The 20,777-nt window shown below is 45.1% G+C and overlaps 1 protein-coding gene across 3 annotated transcripts in view; it reads left to right on the top strand.

Moving 5' to 3' along the window:
- The window catches only part of LCOR (ligand dependent nuclear receptor corepressor), a 92,775-nt gene that overhangs the window by 58,791 nt on the left and 13,207 nt on the right, over nucleotides 1-20,777 (top strand). Inside the window, exon 8 of one of the 3 annotated variants that reach the window (XR_002908979.1) lies at nucleotides 19,201-19,294. The exons of the other annotated variants lie outside the window; for them this stretch is intronic. The gene's annotated coding sequence lies outside the window, so the exon portion shown is untranslated. The remainder of the gene's footprint in view (nucleotides 1-19,200; nucleotides 19,295-20,777) is intronic. 3 annotated transcript variants of the gene reach the window in all.

Raw genomic sequence — 20,777 nt, 5'->3', positions numbered from 1 at the left:
GTACCAGTATTACAGCCGTCTTGGATTTCATGTCCTACAAAATTATACCCTTACTCAGGTAATGTCCTGAAAACATTCATTTTAAAATAGCCTTATAGTATCCTCATGAGAATTTCCTAGCCCAGTTGCAAAATCTATTTCCCCCCCCTTTTTACAATGATTAAGGATTTTTTAAAATTCTCTCCAGAAAATTTCATTCTCTTTCTAAAAATATATTTTACTTGTCCCTATTGAATGGGTGAGTAGAATTTAGCAAGATTCTTAAGATAATATATTTGCAGATATGTTTGTCTGGGTGAATATGATGGTGGCTGGGGTTAGGATACAGACAGATCCATCAGAAGAGAATTTTCTGTGGTCAATAGCCAAATGAAATCAGATCTAGATATTTTCTCCACCCTAAAATAATGAAGACACCACTAGAGTTACTAATACAGTTTATCAAATACTTGGTGCTACATCTCAAATGTTTTTGCAGGTGATATTTTTATGCTTGGTGGAAGGAAGTACGGTAAACGTTACTGTCATTATAAAAGCACTTGTCTGACCTATTGTACAATACCGGAAAAGGGATCCTTCAGCACTTTTTTGTGTTCTAATACTAAAGTCTTAATTTATCTGGTCTTCAGAGTCTTAGATACTGTAAATGTTACAATCTAGGATTATTATTAACCACTTGTCATGTCAGATCACAAGTTCTCTTGAGATATTAATCTGTCTTTAAAGAATAATACTACAATATTTTATAATGTTCAGGCAACTTCTAAATGTATATGCTTGATATTTTAACAAATCATTTCCACAGACCATTTCAGGGCTTGAGATTTGGAATCTGGGGTAACTGGGAGGGAAGAGGGAAATTTCCCAAAATGAAAAATCATTTTAAACCATTGTGTAGTGTTCAGTTTGAAAAATATATCACTAGAAAAATGGGTAGGGATTCTCTCTCCCTTACACCTTCAGGGAATGAGCAGTGTTTAGAATCTTTTGGCTGAAATTTAAGCCTTTTTACCATGTAAATTTTTAATATAAACTCACTGACATGCTTTTTACGTCTGAGGACTGAAAATGGATCTTAATGTTTAAATTGTGGAATGGTCTATTTCTTAAATGAAGGGGGAACATTTTAAAAAAACTAACTAGATTAGAATACCAGCATTCGTGTGCTTAAGGAATTTTAGTATGTAATAGCAAAGTATTTGATTAAAAACCTAATCTTGAATTGCTAGTCTGTAATTAGGTGCATTCTAATTTAGCAGGTGACTATTCTTTACTTATTGATATGTGATGGGCTTTTTGCAAATAGAAACCTTTATCTGAGTCCCATGTGTTGCTTGTACTGATGGGATGTATGCTTACAGCAGCTTACTGCTGCTTTAAAAAATGTATAAAATATGTTTGGAGTGTTTGCTCATAACTCTTTCTAACCTCCACTTGTTAAATTGTCAGACATTGGTATTTTATCAGTCCGCAATGTAAGTTAAACTAATGTTCTTAGGAATCCAGCTTGTACACACTGTTTAAAAACCCTCAGGGACAGTTTACACACTATCCTCACTCAATTCAGGTACTTGTACTCTATTCTTAAACCTAGCAGTGACTTGTATTTTGTTTTGCTTTTCTTTTGACGTGCTGATAGCACATCTTTGATGAATGTCAACTTAAAACTCAGTTCAGGTATCCAGGTATAACTCAGCCAAACGGATTTAAAGCTGCATATTACTCTCCAGCACACAGTGCCTCAGACACTTATAGTGGCATTCTGTATATTCAGTTACTACTGAGCAGATCGCATGGGGGTTCCTGTTAACTATGTATTGTAAGAAATTTCTCTCTATATATTATATAATATGTATTATATTCTATACATATATATTATATATGTAATCTTAAACGTATATATTTTAAAATGCCACTACTAGCCAGTGCAGCTAAAGTAAAATACATTCCCAGCTGCTTCTGTAAACTGTACAGAAGCATTTCCTTAATGTGGCTCTTGCTTCTCTTTCACCATAACTACTTCTAAATTCAAGCACCGGTCCTTGGGTGTCTGACCTCTACATTCTAGTTATGCAATGTCTTTAGAGAATTCTGTGCACTGGCCACTGTGATGGAAACCAACGGGCCAGAAGTGCTTTGAGTTTATTAGTAATTGTTCTGCCAAAGTCGGTGTTGTATGACAAGCATGTAAACCTGTCAGATAATCAGCAGAGGTACAAGTCTATAATAGTCTGTATAATCACTACCACATAATTGGAAAGACTAAGCCCCTGACAGGTGTCTCTTTTCTAATGCTGAGCACTAATTCAGAACGTGTTGGCACTTAACAGCTGTAGTGATGGGCCTGTCTGCTGTATCTGCATCGGGGGTGAAATTTTAAGAAAAAATCTGCTTCTCTGTACCTGTAGTAATGTGTCTGCAGTTGCAAGTCAGCAACACCTCTGCTTTATTATTTGATACTTTACATCTGAAAAGAGTTCTCTTTCTATTTATGTGACCCATAGTCTTTGACGAGTATGGAAAATGGCATTTCTCTCTGACCTCTAGAAGTTCAAGTGTCATGGGGAAAAAAACAGGAACCCCCCCTTTACTCTTATGGACCTCATTTCAATATACTGTTTACAGTTTGACGGAATTGTATAATTTAATATTTCTCTTGTACTGTAGTTTATATTTATTTACAGATTTTTTTGTACTGTGTGATTTGAACTTTTGTTCCTTGCTATGATCAACGTTTTATGTAGTAGAGCACTTATGATCACAAATTAAGGTTTTTGGTTTGATTGCACTACATTAATTTTTTTAATGCAGTTCTGATTTTTTGACTGGACTAAATAAGCTGTGTCTTAATGTATGTGATAAGTACTTTTAAATTTTTAATTCACGTGGTCCATTTATTTTTTTTGCATTGTATGTCAGAAGCGCTAATTCTCTTGTTGTGCATGTGTAAGATTTAATGGCTCCATTGTATTATTTGACCATGTCATTTTGGAAACACATTCCCAGCTGTAACGTTGTGTATGGTAGTTTTCACTGGATGCTAGACTTTTCAAAACCACTATTCTTCTAATAAATTTTGTTGTGAAAAACTTTAAAAGGGTTGTAATTCTGTTGTTTCTAGTATGTATTTTAAAGTGTCACAATTACAGCCTATGATGTTGTAAAATGTAAATTAACAAGAACAAAAGAGATGCAGAGGGGAAATACAAATGTAAAGGAAATAATTACTGGTAGAGGGATCAAGGTTTGGAGTCTCCATCTGTTTTCTGTAGTAAATAGGATTCCTGATTAAACCTTTTTAGCAGTTGAGTAGAGGATGCATGTGAAAACTGAAATGCAATCTTGCAGGAATGTCTATTCCCATGATCTCCCTTATTCTAACTAGCTCTCCCTCACGGGTCACCTTAATTTTCTTTCATAGTAAATCATTTATCTAGTGAAGGGAGAGAGTGGTCTCTTTGCAAAATGATGTGGCTGGGCTTATTGAGGATTTACTAATGAATTAGGAGTAGACACCATGGTCGTAAATGCCTAGATATAAATACCTGTTTTCTGCTTGTGTGGTTTGACGTGGCTTGCTGATATTTTTTCCCTAGAATGTGTACAGTTATACAGTGGTGCTGGTGTGTCTTTGTTGTGTCGCTGGATTGCTTGTCAGATGGAATTGGACCAAGAGAACTGTGGTTTGCTTGACCGTTTGCAGTGCAGAAGTCAGCATTAGTGTTGCTCTCATCCTCTGAGCAGATATTGAGGAATGTCAACAACTCTGATTAATACACGGCAAGCTTCTAATAACAGTAACTGTGTGCTCGCTGGCATCTTTCTGCATTCGGTCCTGAGTAACATTCAATATAGTGGCACCCTGCTTCAGCTGTTCCTGACTTTAGACCCAAATTTACCTTCTTTTAACCCATTCTTCGTGTGTACCACTTTTCATGTTATACATTATTGATATTGGAAATGCTCACTCGTGAAAAGTAGGTTACTGCACAAGTTGTACAAAGAGATGGAACCCACATAATTTCAAGCTGTTTCTGCTAAAATTCCTTATTTGGACCTAGATTGGGTGAAGGCAACAGATAGTAGGAATCTCCCTGTTGCAGAGAAATTCTGTTAGTGCTATGGAAAATCTGATGCCCTGCATTTGTTTTCTACCCCTTATCAACCAGAAGTTTCTTATTTATAGTTCACGCTAACTAAGCTTGGGTACATAAGGGCCCACATTTGCTAACATTGCATTCAATTCACAGTTAACAATCCTGGAAAAGTAATTGCTACAATGTGCACAATAGCCTGCTTTCAGTGTTTTACTATCCCTGGTACTATGAAGTAAAAGAAAATGCAAAGGTTACTTGACCATGTTAGACTAGCAGTTACTTTCCAAATAATCCTTTCACAATAAAATCGAAGTGCTTTTGATTGGAGGTGACACTTCATTTCAAGCCAGCAATAAGTCTCTTTATATTTATATAATTTAGAAACATCAGTTTCTCTGTGCCTTGAAAACTAATATTTTCCATATCTTTATGCATGACTAGTGCACCCAGCACTGTAAAATGTAGGTGCCAAGCCTTTTAAAGGTGATACATTTGTCCCCTTTTGGGGTTCTTTAAAACGTATAAAGGGTTCAAAGGTTTTAATCATTTTTTTAATTAAATAAACTTTTCCTGTGTAGGACTATCAGGAATGTCCAGTCTTGTTTTGCTGGAGAACGCACTGGGAGTCTCCGAGATGTGGATTGAGAGGTTTTGTAGCCTTTAATTAAGAGTGAGGTGTAGACTCTTTAATGAAGGCTATTTATTATTATTAATTTACTTATACAACAACAGTGACCAAAGTATGCCAGGCACTTAGTAAAACTTAGGCAGACACCATCCATGCCCTGAACTGGTTATATTGTAAAACTACAAGAGGAGAATACAAAGCATATTAAATAAATGGCAAATCCCAGTGGCCTCTGTACCTAGCTATATTTAGCCAACTCCTTTCATGCAGGCATCATGATAGAAATGAGTCTTCAGGAGGGAGTTAGGCCCTGGTTCACCCAGGTACTTAAGTATATGGCTACCTTTAACCCATTAAGTTCAAAGGGACCACTCTGCGTGTGTTAGCACATGCCTAAGGTTAGGTACCTTGCTAAACTGTGGCACTAACGAGCAGAGAGGAGCAGCCCGCAGACAAGCTGAGGAATGGCATTTTATGCGCCGAAGGGGAGCATGTAAGAAAGTGCAGCGATGATTTGGGAGAAGTGGGCAGTGTTTTAAAACAAACAAAAGGAAGTATTTCTTCACACAACGCACAGTCAACCTGGGGAACTCCTTGCCAGAGGATGTTGTGAAGGCCAAAACTATAACAGGGTTTGTAAAAGACCTAGATAAATTCCTGGAGGATAGGTCCATCAATGGCTATTAGTAGGGCCCTACCAAATTCATGGCCATGAAAAACGCATCATGGACCATGAAATCTGGTCTTCCCCTGTGAAATCTGGTCTTTGGTGTGCTTTTACCCTATACTATTCAGATTTCACGGGGGAGACCGGCATTTCTCAAATCGGGGGCCTGACCCAAAAGGGAGTTGGGTTGCAAGGTTATTTTAGGGGCGTCACAGTATTGCCACCCTTACTTCTGTCCTGCCTTCAGAGCTGGGTGGCTGGAGAGCGGCGGCTGTTGGCCAGGTACCTAGCTCTGAAGGCAGCACCCCGCCAGCAGCAGCACAGAAGTAAGCGTGGCAATGCCATACCATGCCACCCGTACTGCGCTGCTGCCTACAGAGCTGGGCGGCCAGAGAGTGGCAGCCGCTGACTGAGGGCCCAGCTCTGCATGGCCATGCCACCCTTCCTTCTGTGCTGCTGTTGATGGCAGCTCTGCCTTCAGAGCTGGGCTCCCGGCCAGCAGCCACAGCTCTCCAGCCGACCAGCTCCGAAGGCAGCGCCAACGCCAGAAGCAACACAGAAGTCAGGGTGGTAATACCGCAACCCTCCCTGCAATAACCTTGCGACCCCCCCCACCACCACCACCACACACACACACACACAATTCCTTTTTGGGTCAGGCTGCCTAAAATTACATTTTTAAAATCCTATGACTGTGAAATTGACTAAAATGGACCCAAAATTTGGTAGGGCCCTAGCTATTAGCCAGGATGGGCAGGGATGGTGTCCCTACCCTCTGTTTGCCAGAGGCTGGGAATGGGCGATGGGGGATGGATCACTTGATGATTCCCTGTTCTGTTCATTCCCTCTGGGGCACCTGGCATTGGCCGCTGTCAGAAGACAGGACACTGGGCTAGATGGACCTTTGGTCTGACCCAGTCTGGCTGTTCTTACGGTGCCTGGGCGGTGCCTGATCGCGCTTTGCACTGAGGAACTCTGGCCCGGTGCCGGGTGGTCTTGGGCCGGTGGTTGTAGCACGGCCTCCATGAGCAACTGCTTAAGACGAAAGTCTCTTTCTTTCTTAGTGCGTGGTTTGAAGGCCTTGCAGATTTTGCAGCGCTCGGCCTGATGAGCCTCTCCTAGACACCGGAGACAGGAGTCGTGGGGGTCGCTCTTAGGTATAGACTTGCGGCACATGGCGCAAGCTTTGAAACCCTGGGCTTGCGGCATGACCTGCAGCCCAAGGCTGGTGCTGGAACTAGCTTCCAGACACCTGGATACAATGGTATGTAACTCTCTGATAACTATCTAAGAACAACTCTAACTAGAAGACTGAATAGCTAAGGGCTCACTCGCGAGCGAGAGAGAATGTTCCAACGCCGTCACAGACGGTAAGAAGGAACTGAAGGGGGTTTGGGCCGGCAGGGCTCTATATACACCGCCATAAGGGCGCCATTCTAGGGGGCTCCCCTGGCGTCCCGACGGGAGCTGCTAAGGGGAAAAGTTTCCGACGTCCGTGCACGCGACGCGCGCAAGCACTTGAAGAAGAATGGAACATTCCGGCTGCTGCTGCAGCCGGCGAGGGCGGTTAAGTGAGGCGGAGCGAAGTATGTGGCTCATTCAAGGCAAGTCCAAGAAGGTTGAAATGGATGCAGTGGAAAAGGAGGAGGGATTAAAACGGAGGAGTGACATCTTTTCAGCTAACAGTTTCTCCCAGCATTTGAAGTAAAGAGGTGTTGGGATGACAGTGGAACCGGAACAAAGCCTGGTATTAAACAGTCTGACTCAGAATCACTTCTCTCAAGCTGGTTTCCAAATGTCAGAACTAAGGCTACGTTTTAGTCACGGATATTTTTAGTAAAACTCATGGACAGGTCACGGGCAGTAAACAAAAATTCACGGCCCATGACCTGTCCATGACTTTTACTAAAAATACCCATGACTAAAACTTGGGTAGGGGGCCTCTGGCTGCTGGGGGAGGTGGCCCGGGCCCCCCGCTGGTGCTGGGGGGCTGGGGGGGGTGCTGGGGAGTGGGACCCTGCAGGTGCTAGAGTGGCGTGTGGCCTGGGACCTCCACTGATGGGGGGGACGACCAGGCTGTGGCGCACGGCCCGGGACTCCCACACTTGCTGGGGGGTGGGGGGAGCTGGCAGGGGCTCCCTACCCAGCTCCGTGTCCCTGCAGCTCCTAGGCCGCGGAGGGGCCAGGGGGCTGTGCGCACTGCTCACCCACCACAAGCACCGGCTGTGCAGCTCCCATTGGCAGGAACCGCAGCCAGTGGGAGCTGCGGGGGTGGCCTGCGGGCACGGGTAGCACGCAGAGCCCCCTGGCCCCTCCGCCGCCTAGGAGCTGCAGGGCCATGCCAGTGTGAGCCGGGGAGCCCCCAACCCCAAGGTAAGCACCCACCCGCACCTTCCAACCCCCTTCCCCTAGCCCTGAGCCCCCATCCTAAACACCCAAACTGCTGCTGCTGGCCCACGGGATGCCCGACCCAGGCAGCCCCTGAGTCAGCACTGGCTGCTGTAGAAGTCACAGAAAGTCGCGGACTCACAGCCTTAGTCATAACCCTACCAAGTTCTCAGTTGTCCATAGTCTTCCACGAAAAAATTGAGTAGACAAGACCTGAATTTCTAGTATCGGAGAGGGAGAGAAAACAAACAAACACAGCATCTCGCCCTTTTATTCTGAAGGAACAAAGGAAAAATTCTAACTTTTTCAAGCTGCCTTTGTCCATAATAAAGCATCAGAAAAGTGCAAACTCTATTTTCCCTCTTTGCAGGCCTACTTCAACTTCATAGAAATTTTATAGGAACACTCAATACACAGGAACATTTGATGAAATAAAAATCACTAGCAGTGTTCCACTAAAATGATTTCTTCAATCTCTTAGAATTCCCTTTTCTTCCCTGGTGCCCCATGTGCTGTTCAAAAAGTCTCTAGGGTGCTTACTTTATAAGTGTCTGTTCTCCCCTAGCTGGACTGCTTTCTTGGGGAATTATTTTGAAAGTAACTTTTTAAAAGCAAAGAATTATTAAACAGGTTTATGGAAGGTGACAGGACTTGGCATTCAAGCTACTAACAGGTTTACCCAGCTCAAGGAATTGGCACTAAAACATTTCTTCAGCTTGGGCAATTACATTAAAAATAGCAAAAGGACGTGGTAGCTCTTGAAAAAATACATAAAGCACAGCAGCTGATCCCAAAAATTAAAGGTGAGAGTTGGTGTCTCAAGTGCAGAGAATATTTAGCGGCATAGAGGATTTCAATTGGGTGGCTTTTTCTAGCCTCACGGAATCAACAACACAGACAAATTGAAGAAAATGTCTAACACGTTTTTTTCAAAGCTAAGTTACATAAATGCCATTTCCTCAAAGTTCAAAGATTGTGGGCATTAAAATGCAGCTCTGCATCTTCCCAAAGGGCCGGCCAGAGCCTCAGTGACTCAACTGCCTTAATTTGGTTCAGAAGGAAATCTCTGGATTCTGAGGCTGCGTTTTTGGAAAGAATCGCTTTCTCTCTAAACCCAAAGCTTTAATGCTTTACTTCAGCACTGCCGAGCCGTTCATGAAGCAGGTTTTGACATTACTTGTTAAATTTTAATAGTGGGTTGTGTGAGGAGAGGATTGCGTCTATCAGATGCAGGTCAGCCAGCCATTTTCTCCTGTGACTAATGCACATGCGATGTAGTTTTAAGATGTGGTGCTCGTGTATCTGATGAATTCTCCTGCTGGGAACCTTGTTGTAACCTGAATCTAAAATGCTTACATATAGGATCAAATAATGCAACCATAGTTTAGAATCCTGATGGGTTTTTCTTTGGCAGCACAATAAAACAGAAATGGTGACCATATTCTTGAATGTAGAGTGTATCTCTGCCCTCTGTAATTTAGCAATACATTGAATTTTTATTTGTTACTTATACTGTTCTTCCAAGGGGAGTGCATGGTGAGGTTTTTCTATCACACTGATTGGAAATATTGTCCTGTACAATCCAACAGTGACTTTCCAGTTGTTATATCCACTAACAAAACCCCGCTATGGTGCTTGATCGAATGGTGCTAGTGGAAGAGGCAGGTGGGTCAGTTATGGCTAAGGTAGTGAGGAGGTGATTTCATTTCCCTTTTTGACCTGTTTATAAAGCTCTGCACTGCTCTATGTAGAAACATTGTTTTCTGCATATCATCAAGCTACATATACCAGAAAGGCATTTCCAGTTCCTACAACCATGTGACAGGTGAAGTTCAGATTGGAGTTTCTGCCCCTCCTACGTTAGTAGTACGCTGTTGTGGTTGGACATCTCATTTGTTCTGTTCAGCTTTTTATACCGTCACTATGGTACCTGAGTGTGATTACTTCCAAATCTTTCAAGAGGGTAACCACTTTCGAGATATTGGCAGTGTTTTAAAATGTGATTTAACATTGAAAGCTGTCTGTGTAAAATGGCACTGGGGATTCCAAATGCACTCTGGTTTTTGGATTTCTAGCCCTTCAATCTCAGCCGGGGATTTGAAAATCAAGCTAGGTTTTTCTATCGCAACCTTATTCATCAGTGATAAACTTTCCATACGGCAAACTAGATTCTTGGATACACACGTATAACCCCATTGCTGGCAGTAGGTTTGCACTGGGGTAACTCAGTAAACAATTCTGTTAATGCACAAAAAGTAATAGAACAGTTTACAGAATATTTAGATAAGTTAGATGTATGCGGGTTGGCAGAGCCTAGTGAAATTTCACCCTAGGGTACTTAAGGAACTAGTTGAAGCAATCTCAGAACTGTTAGTGATTATCTTTGAGAACTCAGGCAGGACGGGTGAGGTCCCAGAGGACTGAAGAAGGGCAAACAAGCACCTATCTTTAAAAAGTGGAACAAAGAGGACCCAGGGAATTATAGACCAGTCAGCCTAACTTCAGTACCTGGGGAGCTCCCCAGAAGCAGCAACATCCCTCTCGCTCTGCTGCTACGTAGGGGCGTAGCCAGGCAGCTCTGCCTGCAGGCACCGCCTCTGCAGCTCCCATTGGCCGCAGTTCCCGGCCAATGGGAGCTGCAAAGCCAGCGCTCTGGGCGGAGGCAGTGCGCAGAGCTGCCTGGCCACGCCTCTGCCTACCAGCTGAGTGAGGGGGATATCACTGCTTCCGGGGAGCCCCCAGGTAAGCGCTGCCCCACCCCATCCTGTGACCCAACCCCCTGCTCCCTCCTACACCCAAACTCTGCGGGGGGGTGGGAGGGTGCAGTGTCCCAGAAGCAGCCAGTGCGACTGGTGCACGGGCTGCCTGAGCTGCCCCTGAGCCAGGCGCACTGAGCACTGCAGAAATCACAGAGGTCCCGGAAAGTCACAGAATCCGTGACCTCCGTGACAAACTCGCAGGCTTACTCATAAGCAAACTATTGAACAGGTTTATGGAAGGTGACAGGATTTGGCATTCAAGCTACTGGTAGTTTTACCCAGCTCAAGGAATCGGCACGAAAACCTTTCTTCAGCTCAGGCAATCACATTAAAAATAGCAAAAGGACGTGGTAGCTCTTGAAAAAATATATAAAGCACAGCAGCTGATCCCAAATGAAGTTACTATAAGGTGGTTGCGCAACGGGTTGAAAAACGATACTGACTTGGATAATTGAGTAGAGAGTCTATAAATTGGCTGGTCAACAAGTTTAGGTTTGAAATCAGATGAAGGTTTCTAACCACCAGAGGAGTGAAGTTCTGGAGCAGCCTTCCAAGGGGAGCAGTGTGGGGCAAAAAACCTAAGTGGCTTTAAGACTGAGCTTGCTTGATAAGTTTATGGAGGGGATGATATGATGAGACTACCTACAATGGCATGTAGCTGATATGCAACTGTTAGTAGTCAGTATCCCCCAATGACCAGTGATGGGACACTACATGGGGAGGGCTCTGAGTTACTACAGTGAATTCTTTCCCAGGTGTCTGGCTTCTGGGTCTTGCCCACATACTCAGGGTCTAACTGATCACCATATTTGGGGACAGGAAGGAATTTCCCCGCAGATCAGATTGGCAGAGACGCTGGGGGGTTTTCGCCTTCCTATTCAGCATGAGGCATGGGTCACTTGCAGGTTTAAACTAGCGTCAGTGGTGAATTCTCTGTAACTTGAAGTCTTTAAACAATGATTTGAGGACATCAGTAGCTTAGCAGAGGTTAGGGGTCTATCACAGGAGCGGGTGGGTGAGGTTCTGTGGCCTGCAATGTGCAGCAGGTCAGACTAGATGATCACGATGGTCCCTTCTGGCCTTAAAGTCAATGAGCATGCTTATAAAATGTCCGTGTGACGCCAAGTGGGGAGGGGTTGCTGGCACTTTGGATACCAGAATTGGAAATCAAAAGGACCTTCGCAAATAAAAGAATTGGTCTGAAACCAACAAGATGAAATTCAATAAAGATGAGTGCAAAGTGCTACACTCAGGAAGAAAAAAATCAAATGCATTACAAAATGAGGAATAACTGGCTAGGTGATAGTACTGCTGACAAGGATCTGGAGGGTGATAGCGGATCATAAATTGAATATGAGCCAACAATGCAATACACCTGAGAAAAAGGTTTATATCATTCTGGGGTGTATTAACAGGAGTGTCGTATTAGAGACTCAAGGTGAGTGAGATAATATCTTTTATTGGACCAGCTTCTGTTGGTGAGAGAGACAAGCTTTCAAGCTTACACAGAACTCTTTCAGGTCTGGGGAGTGTGGTATGTAAGATGCAGGAGGTAATTGTCCTGCTGTACTTGGCACTTATGAGGCCTCAGCTGAAGTTCTGTGTCCAGTCCTGGGCGCCAGACTTTAGGAAAGATGTGGACAGATTGCAGAGAGTCCAGAGGAGAGCAACAGAAATGATAAAAGGTTTAGAAAACCTAGCCTTTGAGGAAAGGTTAAAAAAATGGGCATGTTTAGTCTTGAGACAAGAAGACTGAGGGGAACCTGCTAACAGTCTTCAAATCAGTTAAGGGCTATTATAAAGAGGATGGTGATCAATAGTTCTCCATGTCCACCGAGGATAGGACAAGTAGTAATGGCCTTAATTGGCAGCAATGGAGATTTAGGTTAGATATTAGGAAAAACTTTCCAACTCTAAGGGTGGCTAAGCTCTGGAACAGGCTTCCAAGGCAGGCTGTGGAATCCCCATCACGGGAGGTGTCTAAGAACAGGTTGGACAGACATCTGTCAGGGATGGTCTAGGTTTACTTGGTTCTGCCTCAGTGCAGGGGGCTGGACTAGATGGCCTCTCCAGGTCCCTTCCAGCCCTACATTTCTATGACTCCAACTCCCATTTCTGCAGCTGGGTCAACTTTACAGAGCACACAGGATTAAAAAGCAGTTAAACGTAAGCTTTGCCTACCTACAAACTTGCCCTGGTTGAACTGTACCATTTTAATTAAACTGGTACTCATGCCTCTGGGGACACTCTTAGTTTGGTTTAAGAGTGGCTTATTTTGTTTTATCTTAAACTTGATTCCTAATTGACTTGAGCCCAGCTGAAATAAGCTTGGTGTGACGGGTTCCCCCTGGGGTGCCACTGAGCCCACCTGTTCCATCAGCCTGGGTTCCCTTACACTGTCTTGCTGAGCCAGGCCTCAACCCTCCTCCAGCACACACAGGTAGGGACACCCCCAGCTGCAGAAAGACACAGACACTGAGATCAGCTCTGCCTGGGAAACCTTCAGCTCGGGGATTGCCCAGCACTCAAGTGCTCACCCCCTCTGGGGCGCAAACCCCAAATTGTGTTGTCTTGCACCGCACAGAGAACTGTACAGCGTAAGCTCATGAAATCCGCCCCTCCCTCAGTGTGCAGGAAGATCGGCACAGCTTTTCACCCCCTAGTTATGAATTCCACAAACTGGTTTTAGAGAAAACAAAAACAAGTGTAACAACTACAAAAGAGAGATTGTAAGTGATTATAAAGGTTAGCAAACAGATCAAAGCAGATTACGTAGCAAATGAAACAAACATCCAAACCAAACTTAATACTGAAGAAACTGGTTACAAGTAGTAATTTCTCATCCTAATGTTGTTTTAGGCAGATTGCAGAGGTTCTTGAAGGCAAGCTGCTCTTATTTGCAGCTTAAAACTCAAGGTATTTCTTTCACAGGCCAGATCCCTTCCCAGCCTGGGCTCAGTCCTTCTCCCCTCGTTTGTCTTTGTTTCTTAGATGTTCACCGCAGTCATTCTGGGTGGGGATTCAGTGAAGAACCCTGATTATGTCCCTCCTCTGTCTTAAATAGGTTTTACATATGGCGGGAATCCTTTGTTTTCCAGTGTGGCACACCCCCCACCCCCAGTGGAAAAATACTGTTATTCTATCATGGAGTCCAGTACCAGGTGACTTAATCACATGACCCTGCAGTGTCAAAGCAGCCATGAGTCAGAGGTTGTTTGTAGCATCTCAGGACAGCTTCTCAGGAAGATGGGAGATTGGCATCTTCAAACCACTAGCGAAGCTAGCGGGGTGCAGGGGAAGCAGCCGCTTCCCCCGCCTTTCCAAAAGCGGCCGGAGGAGCGAGGGGAGGCACAGGCTGGCGGCCCGGCAGCCGCAGCCGGGCCGGAGGAGCGAGGGGGGACGCAGGCTGGTGGCCCGGCAGCCGCAGCCGGGCCGGAGGAGCGAGGGGGGGCAGGGGGCCCAGGCTGGCAGCCCGCAGCGCGGCCCGGCAGCCGCGGCCAGGCCGGAGGAGCGAGGGGGCGCCCAGGCTGGTGGCCCGCAGCGCGGCCCGCAGCCATGGGGGGGCGGCGGGCGCAGCCGGAGGAGCGAGAGGGGGGGCCACGGGGGGGGCACGGGAGGGGCGGGGGAGCCATGGGGGGGGGGGGTCGGTGCGGCCGGAGGAGGAGCCAAGGGGGCGTGGCCAGAGGAGGAGCCAAGGGGGGCGCCTTTTTTATCTTTGCTCCCCCTCCTCTTAAAAGCTGGGTACGCCACTGCTTCAGACACCTATTGTTCTCCCTACTGGTTCGTTGACTTGTCCCCAGCTAGGCAGCCAGACCGATGGCATTCTGTCTGGTGGGCGTTCCCCAGGTGCAAACACTTTTGTAGTACAGATGTACAGTCGATATTCCTAACCTTAGATACAAAAATGATACAAATGGGATAATCATATTCAGTACATCATAACCTTTCCAATGATATCTCACATGCCTTAGCTTGCACAAAATATATCATAGTTATGCTATAATGGTATTATAACAATATTTCTATGAAGAATATGGGGCCTAGTATCACACCTGGTTTCATCCAAACAAACGTGTCCACACAACCTCTTACAACAGTTTAACATAATCGGCTTAAAAATCACAACTTCTGTTAGAAATTGCGGTAACACTGCCTGTAGACTAGCCCATAGTGACAGCTCGGACTGTGAACAATGGCATGGTCCGTGGAGGTGTGAGTGACAGCATCAAAACGTAGCTGTTTCTGGTGGCAGAGAGAGGAGAGTTGTAGGAGTTGGGGAATAAAAGGGGTGTTTGAATTGTGAGAGTCACTAATGATGGCAGGGCTTTCTGCAAGAGCAAGGCTTTGCTGTGTTTCCTAAAGATGGTCAGACTCTGGAGTCACCTGATCTGAAGTTAGACCACAGTAGTCAAAATGTGGGTGTCCTGTAAAGACTAGAGCTGGCACAATGCTGTCAGCAATTAGTGGCATATGGGTCCTAATTGCTCTAGCAGAGACAGGGCCGTCAGGGTTCGGAATTCCCACTAAGGAGTTACAAACACGTTTGGCAGAAGAGACCCATGAGCATTTGATGATCAGCCTGTGCTAACTGGCTGTCGTAGCTTCGTCTACAGTGAGAAGGGTGGGGAATGTTTTCCTAGTTGGTAGTACCAGTGGAACTGCATGGTGAGAGAATCTCTGAAAATGTGTCTAGGAAATGCAGCCTTCGTGTTATTTTGGCTTCTTCATTCGTCTTTACCCTGGGGTGTCGAGTGGCTGGTCATAATCACTTCTCGGAGAGTTCGATTCCCCTCAAGGTACAAGTTAGTGGGGATGAATTCTGACTTATTTTTTATGGCAAACTGGCAACTGATGTTTTTCTGTAAATTTTAAACGGAACCGTTTCCTTGCTTAAATGAAAACTGCACAGAAATATAAAATATATTCTAACCACAACATCTAATTACAAAGAGTAAGTTGCTAAAATCTAATATTATTTATTTGTATTACCATGGCACTGAGGAGCCCTAGCCATGGAGCACAAGAAAACAATGAGATGATATTGGTCAGCATCATAGGCACTGGGTGGAGTTTGCGTGCTTTAAATATAATAAACGATCACAAAGAAAAGTAGTTGTTTAAGTGATGACAGCATGGTCAGTACCGTGAAAGACACGGTTCGTGCTTTAAATAGCTTACAGTCTGTCCCGGATTCACAGATCGTGCCCACTCTTGGCCCCGTGCGGTCCGTGGGGGGGTGCCCCTTTCAGTGAGACATCCCCCACTTTGTCACACAGTCTACCCAGGCAAAAATTGGACACTGAAACACCCTGGGAGACTTGGGGTGAAGTGCTTACTTAGGGGGGTGGCGGATGGCATTTTCTGGACAGGGATTGGGGTTTGTGAGCCTTGCGCTAGCATTGAATTTTGTCCAGAGATATGACTGGAGAGTGCAGGCACCCTTTGGCCAGTGAGCTGAGAAGGAAACTTCAGGGACGGGAGCAAAATCTGTAAGACGTAAGGATGAGCGTAGGAAGCTAAAGAAGAGATATAGGGGGTAATAAGAAACAAGAACAAAGATGTAGGTAGGATGAAGATGTGCAGAGCTTTGAAGGTGAGGATAAGAAGCTTGAACTTAATAGGGAACGAGGTATGTTAGGACACAGGAAATGTCCCTCTTCATTGGGAATGCATGAGAAATTCAAAGATTTCCTATTAATTTTTTTGTTTTAACAGTTGTCTAACTACTGCAAAATTAACCTGTGTCATTTAATAGCAGTTGAACAACAGCTAAATTAACCCACATTTAAAATAGAACTTACTTTAGCCATCAACTTTGAGTCAATCTTATTCCCCAGGCATTCCAATGGTGAAATGCATTTTCCTTGTCTTAACCTACTTCCCAACCAGCAGTCCTTCTGATGGAGTATCAGCAAAAAGTCAATTGCCAATTGAAGGACAACAGTTAGCTGGAGCTACTGACATATTTCTGAAACTGGTCATTCATATTTCAAAATATATTCTTAGGCAGTACATTTCAGCATTTGTTGGTAGAGAATGCTAAAGTTGAGGTTACAAAAGTGTTTCTGTTACAGTACAGCCTTGTCTGTCCAAAGCTCAGTTATCTAAACTCCCTCTTTTCTGAAATGGGGTCACATTCCCAAACGTCAGTTAATTACACCGAAGTTTCCCACTATTCTCCGATCTTATTCAGCATGTCCCTCCTGACATTTGGATAATTGCGATTGTGCTGCTTGTATATTTAGCAGTCTAAGGTGCTATAGCTAATTGCTGCATCTGATCTTTTACATCTTCAGAGCAAAAAACCTTGCCTCACTTTTGCCTGTTTCTGCAAGATTCATGAGACTAAAACCCTTGAAGTTTCCCTGTGTTGGACCGTGGCAGTGCTAGGGCTGCAGGGCTGGGTTCAGGAATGACTCTGGGGTCATCTGTACTAGAGATGTTTACACGCACCAGCATAAAACGAGGCTCTTGTCCGTGAGACGTACCCTGGCGTACGCCCTGTGTGACCCTAGCGCCGGGCATCTCTGGTGAGGGTTTGTGCTGGGGTAGCTACAGTGGTGCAAAAATTCCTAATGAACACAAGCCATAAGGTCCCCATCCTGCAACTGAGCCCCTACTGACTTTAGTGTCTGGGCATAGGGATCTGATTATAGGATCTGGGCCTTAGAGCTGCAGTTCCTGATTTACCAGAGCCCAGACCAGGTAGCAGCAATGATGTGTTCGGAGACGGGGAGTAGAGGTGTCTACACAGTACTCTCCTATGGGGAGATTCAGATGCCACTTGCCTCTTCTGTGTTCATGGAATCATTCAATCGGACAGTGCATCCTCTTGCTTAGCAATGGGATTGTTCCCTGCATGTCCTTCTCTAGTGTTGTGTCCTGGTGCTTTTACATTTAAAAAATGTGCAATGCTGTGAAAGGCCTTTGAAGAGCTCTGCACGGCTGGTGTGGTTTGCCAGCTGTCTTCTGGCTTTAGAATATTCACCTCCCTGTAGTAGCTAGGTACCACAATCTTCCCTAATGCCATGCTCAGCACTGATGCTGTTCAAACCATCACACACAGGAGCACTCATGCTGATTTATTTTTCCACCTCTTAAAAGAAAAATCCCAAATGTCCTTGGTAATTAGAGAAATTAGTCAGGACAATTCTGAAAAGCCCTTGAAAGCCCGTACGTGGGGCAATGTTTGCAGCTGGATAAATTTCCCCTGGTTTTAAAGACATGGGCTCGATGGCAAGGTTTTTAATTAGCCCCAGCGAGGCTAATGTTAGATGTGTCACAACTGGTGATAAACCCCTGTACAGGAGTGGGGTGGAAGCGAGCAGAGACAGGAACCCTGCAGAAACAGAGTGTATTATGGATTGTGTTTGGTTTTAATTGTGTATAAGCTACATTGGCCTTTCCTGGCTTTGTTTGGATACAGGTGGGGAAGAAGGTTGCTTTAAATGTGTAATCCCTCAACAAAATGAATACTCTGAAGGGTTAAAAGTCTGACCCAGGGTTGAGGGCCTGCTGTTGATCTGAGCCAGTTGATTCACTGTACATCCTGAGTAAATTGATGAACAAGTGCACTTTGCAAAAAATCCCTAGAACTTTTTTTCTTTCTGCTTTCAGTTTAAACGCACACTTTATAAATCCCCAAAGCAGGTCACCAGGGACAGCAGAAATCCAGGGGCCTTGAACATTCAGGGGGCCTGTGGTCTTTTTCTGTAGCTATTTTGCTTGTGCTGTGCAGCACTTAAGCTTTCAATTTAAGTGAAGAAAACATTCTCTCACTTCTAGTTGTTGCATTGAATTTCTCCTTGGTCTGCACTGCTCGTCCATTTCCTCTGCAGTCGGACAGAATCACTGCAGCACCAATAGAGCTGTAAACTACCCTGTTGCTACTGGGGAGCGTTAAGTTCAAAGCATATGCTGAGCCCTGAAATGTGTTACAACTAAACTGGTTCATCCAAAACAAACTTAATGACTGAGGCCTTGTATACACTAGAATAGCTATACCAAAAAACCCGCCTGGTGGAGATGCAGCTTATACTGGGTGCAAAAGAATTCTTTTGTTGGTAGAACGTATGCCATTTCCCGAATGAAAGAAGCTATACCGGCAAAAGGGCTTCTTTTGGTGGTGTAACTGCATGTACACTAGAGCTTTTGCCAGCATAGCTCTGTTGGTTAGCAGGGTGTTTTGTTTTTGTTTTTTCACACTCCTAACTGCTGTAGCTATGGGGGCAAAACATTTAAAGGTAGACCAAACCGGAATCTCAACACAGATTACAATGACAATACTTGTACTGATCTTTAAAGTACACTCAGGTGTCTTGGATTGATACATTCCTATAGAAATATTCAGGTCAGGTATAGAGAGTAGTTCTCATGAGTCCTGAAAAATGTCATCTGTTCCTTTAATTGTGTTCTAGAGGCAAACCTGCCTGCACAGCTCAGGGACAAAGCAGGGCTCCAATGGGAAGCAGAATTCTGTTGCCCCCTTGGTTTGATTGGTTGGATGCACTCTCCTCCTTGCTTTGGCAGGGTGTAGTACATTGTGCGCTCCTGCCCATCACAGTCATCTGCCTGATGGCAGAAGAGGGAGGGGGAAGGTCTGCCCATTACAATACTCAGTTGGATTTTATAAGTTTATAGCTATGTTTTGTTTCTTTTCAGGAACTATATAATCGTGGTGCTTAGAGTGGTCTGAAAGGAACAGAAACACTTAGCCTTGAACTTTTGTTCTGCTGCTGCTTCTTGTGCCTCTGAGGTACAAAACATATCTGTAAACTTATAATCTATCAAACTGATGTGCAGGGGCTTACAAAAAAACAACCCAGGCTTCACGTTCAATAGAGAGACACTTGGGGTGGGGAAACCGGAATATTGCGGTGCCAATGGACAGGTTTTTGGAGACCAGCGTTCCAGGTAGGTTGGTGTGAAACAGTCGCACTCCCCCCTCATCCCCCCCCTTTCTCTTTCTCCCTCTCCCCAGAAGACACACACAGGATCCTGGGCTCATTCAACAAGAGGCTGCCCAGAGTGATGGGCACCCTGTGTACAAACCCGGAGGAGCAGGGTAACTCCATAAACAGTAATGGCAGGGGCAACATGAGTTAAAGGAAGAGCCCCTCAGAGCTACCGAGTGCACTGCAGATAATCTGTTGTTTCCTCCCTGCCCTCCACTGCCATGCTCCATACCCGGGCAGTCTCTAGTTCTTCCTGAGAAATAAATAAGTGCCTTTTATGGGCTAGATCATTTATGTCTGCTCAGCCTTTGTAAGAGCCCCTGGATTTTGTGAGAGCTGGGGAAGGAACGATTGTGAACTCTACGAAACAAATGGATTACAGCATCCAGCTATGCAAATAGCTTCAGAGCACAGCACATTTTGCTGAGCATTAATTGCTACACCAGGACTGTTGCATAGCAACAGCAGCATTTGTACAGCTGACAGCTACTGCCCCTGAATTTCTCTGCCACCCTCAGTGACAAATTGAAAAGAAGGGGGCTGTCCCCGGGTAGGGGCTAAGAGCACCTGTGTCAGGCCAGGGACTCTACTAGGGCTACCCAGTGTACACGTGAAATTGTGTTCGCAGCAGTGGAACTGGAGCCATGTGTGTGGCTGGGACATAGGGCGAGGCAGGGATTGAGGTGGTGCAGACCAGTAAACTAGTGGAGTATGTGCAAGAAGGGGTCATTAAAACATCTAGTTACAGCTCAGCGTGAGTGGCTTCAAAGCTGGAATGACTGGCAGCAAGGACCTGCGCATCACAGGTACTGCTGTAACTTTCTGGGCTGAGACTAGTAATCTTAGTGCTGGGGCAGTCCTTCCCCCAAGGAGTAAATCTCTCTGAAGATCCCCTTGTTGAGTTCCTGACCAGCTGGCTGGGGCCTGTCCCCAAACATGGGTGATCCTCACAGATCCACATGAAGCTCCCGTGTTCCCAGCAGATACTCAGTCCCCCTGTACTCTGGTAGCAGAACTGCGTTAGCAGGGACTCTCCCTGCCATAGCTTCTCCGGAGACCGCCCTGAAAGGGTGATAGATTCTTTGTGTGCATCCAAGTAAGAAACCCCTGAGCTCCATCCCCAGGGAAAGAGGACAAGTGGGGAAAGAGACAGGAAAGAAGGTCATAGAGGTCAAGGACAGCAGGAACCATTAGATCATCTAATCTGACCTCCTGTATAACACAGGCCATTATAGTCCGCCTCGTTACCCATGTGTTAAGCCCATTAACTTGTTTGGCTAGTGC

The sequence above is a fragment of the Terrapene carolina genome, unplaced genomic scaffold (assembly GCF_002925995.2).
Source record: "Terrapene carolina triunguis isolate 2854851 unplaced genomic scaffold, T_m_triunguis-2.0 Scaffold95, whole genome shotgun sequence".
Lineage (NCBI taxonomy): Eukaryota > Metazoa > Chordata > Testudines > Emydidae > Terrapene > Terrapene triunguis.
Note: the sequence above shows the minus strand (reverse complement) of the source record. Positions and strands in the feature narration are given on the sequence as shown.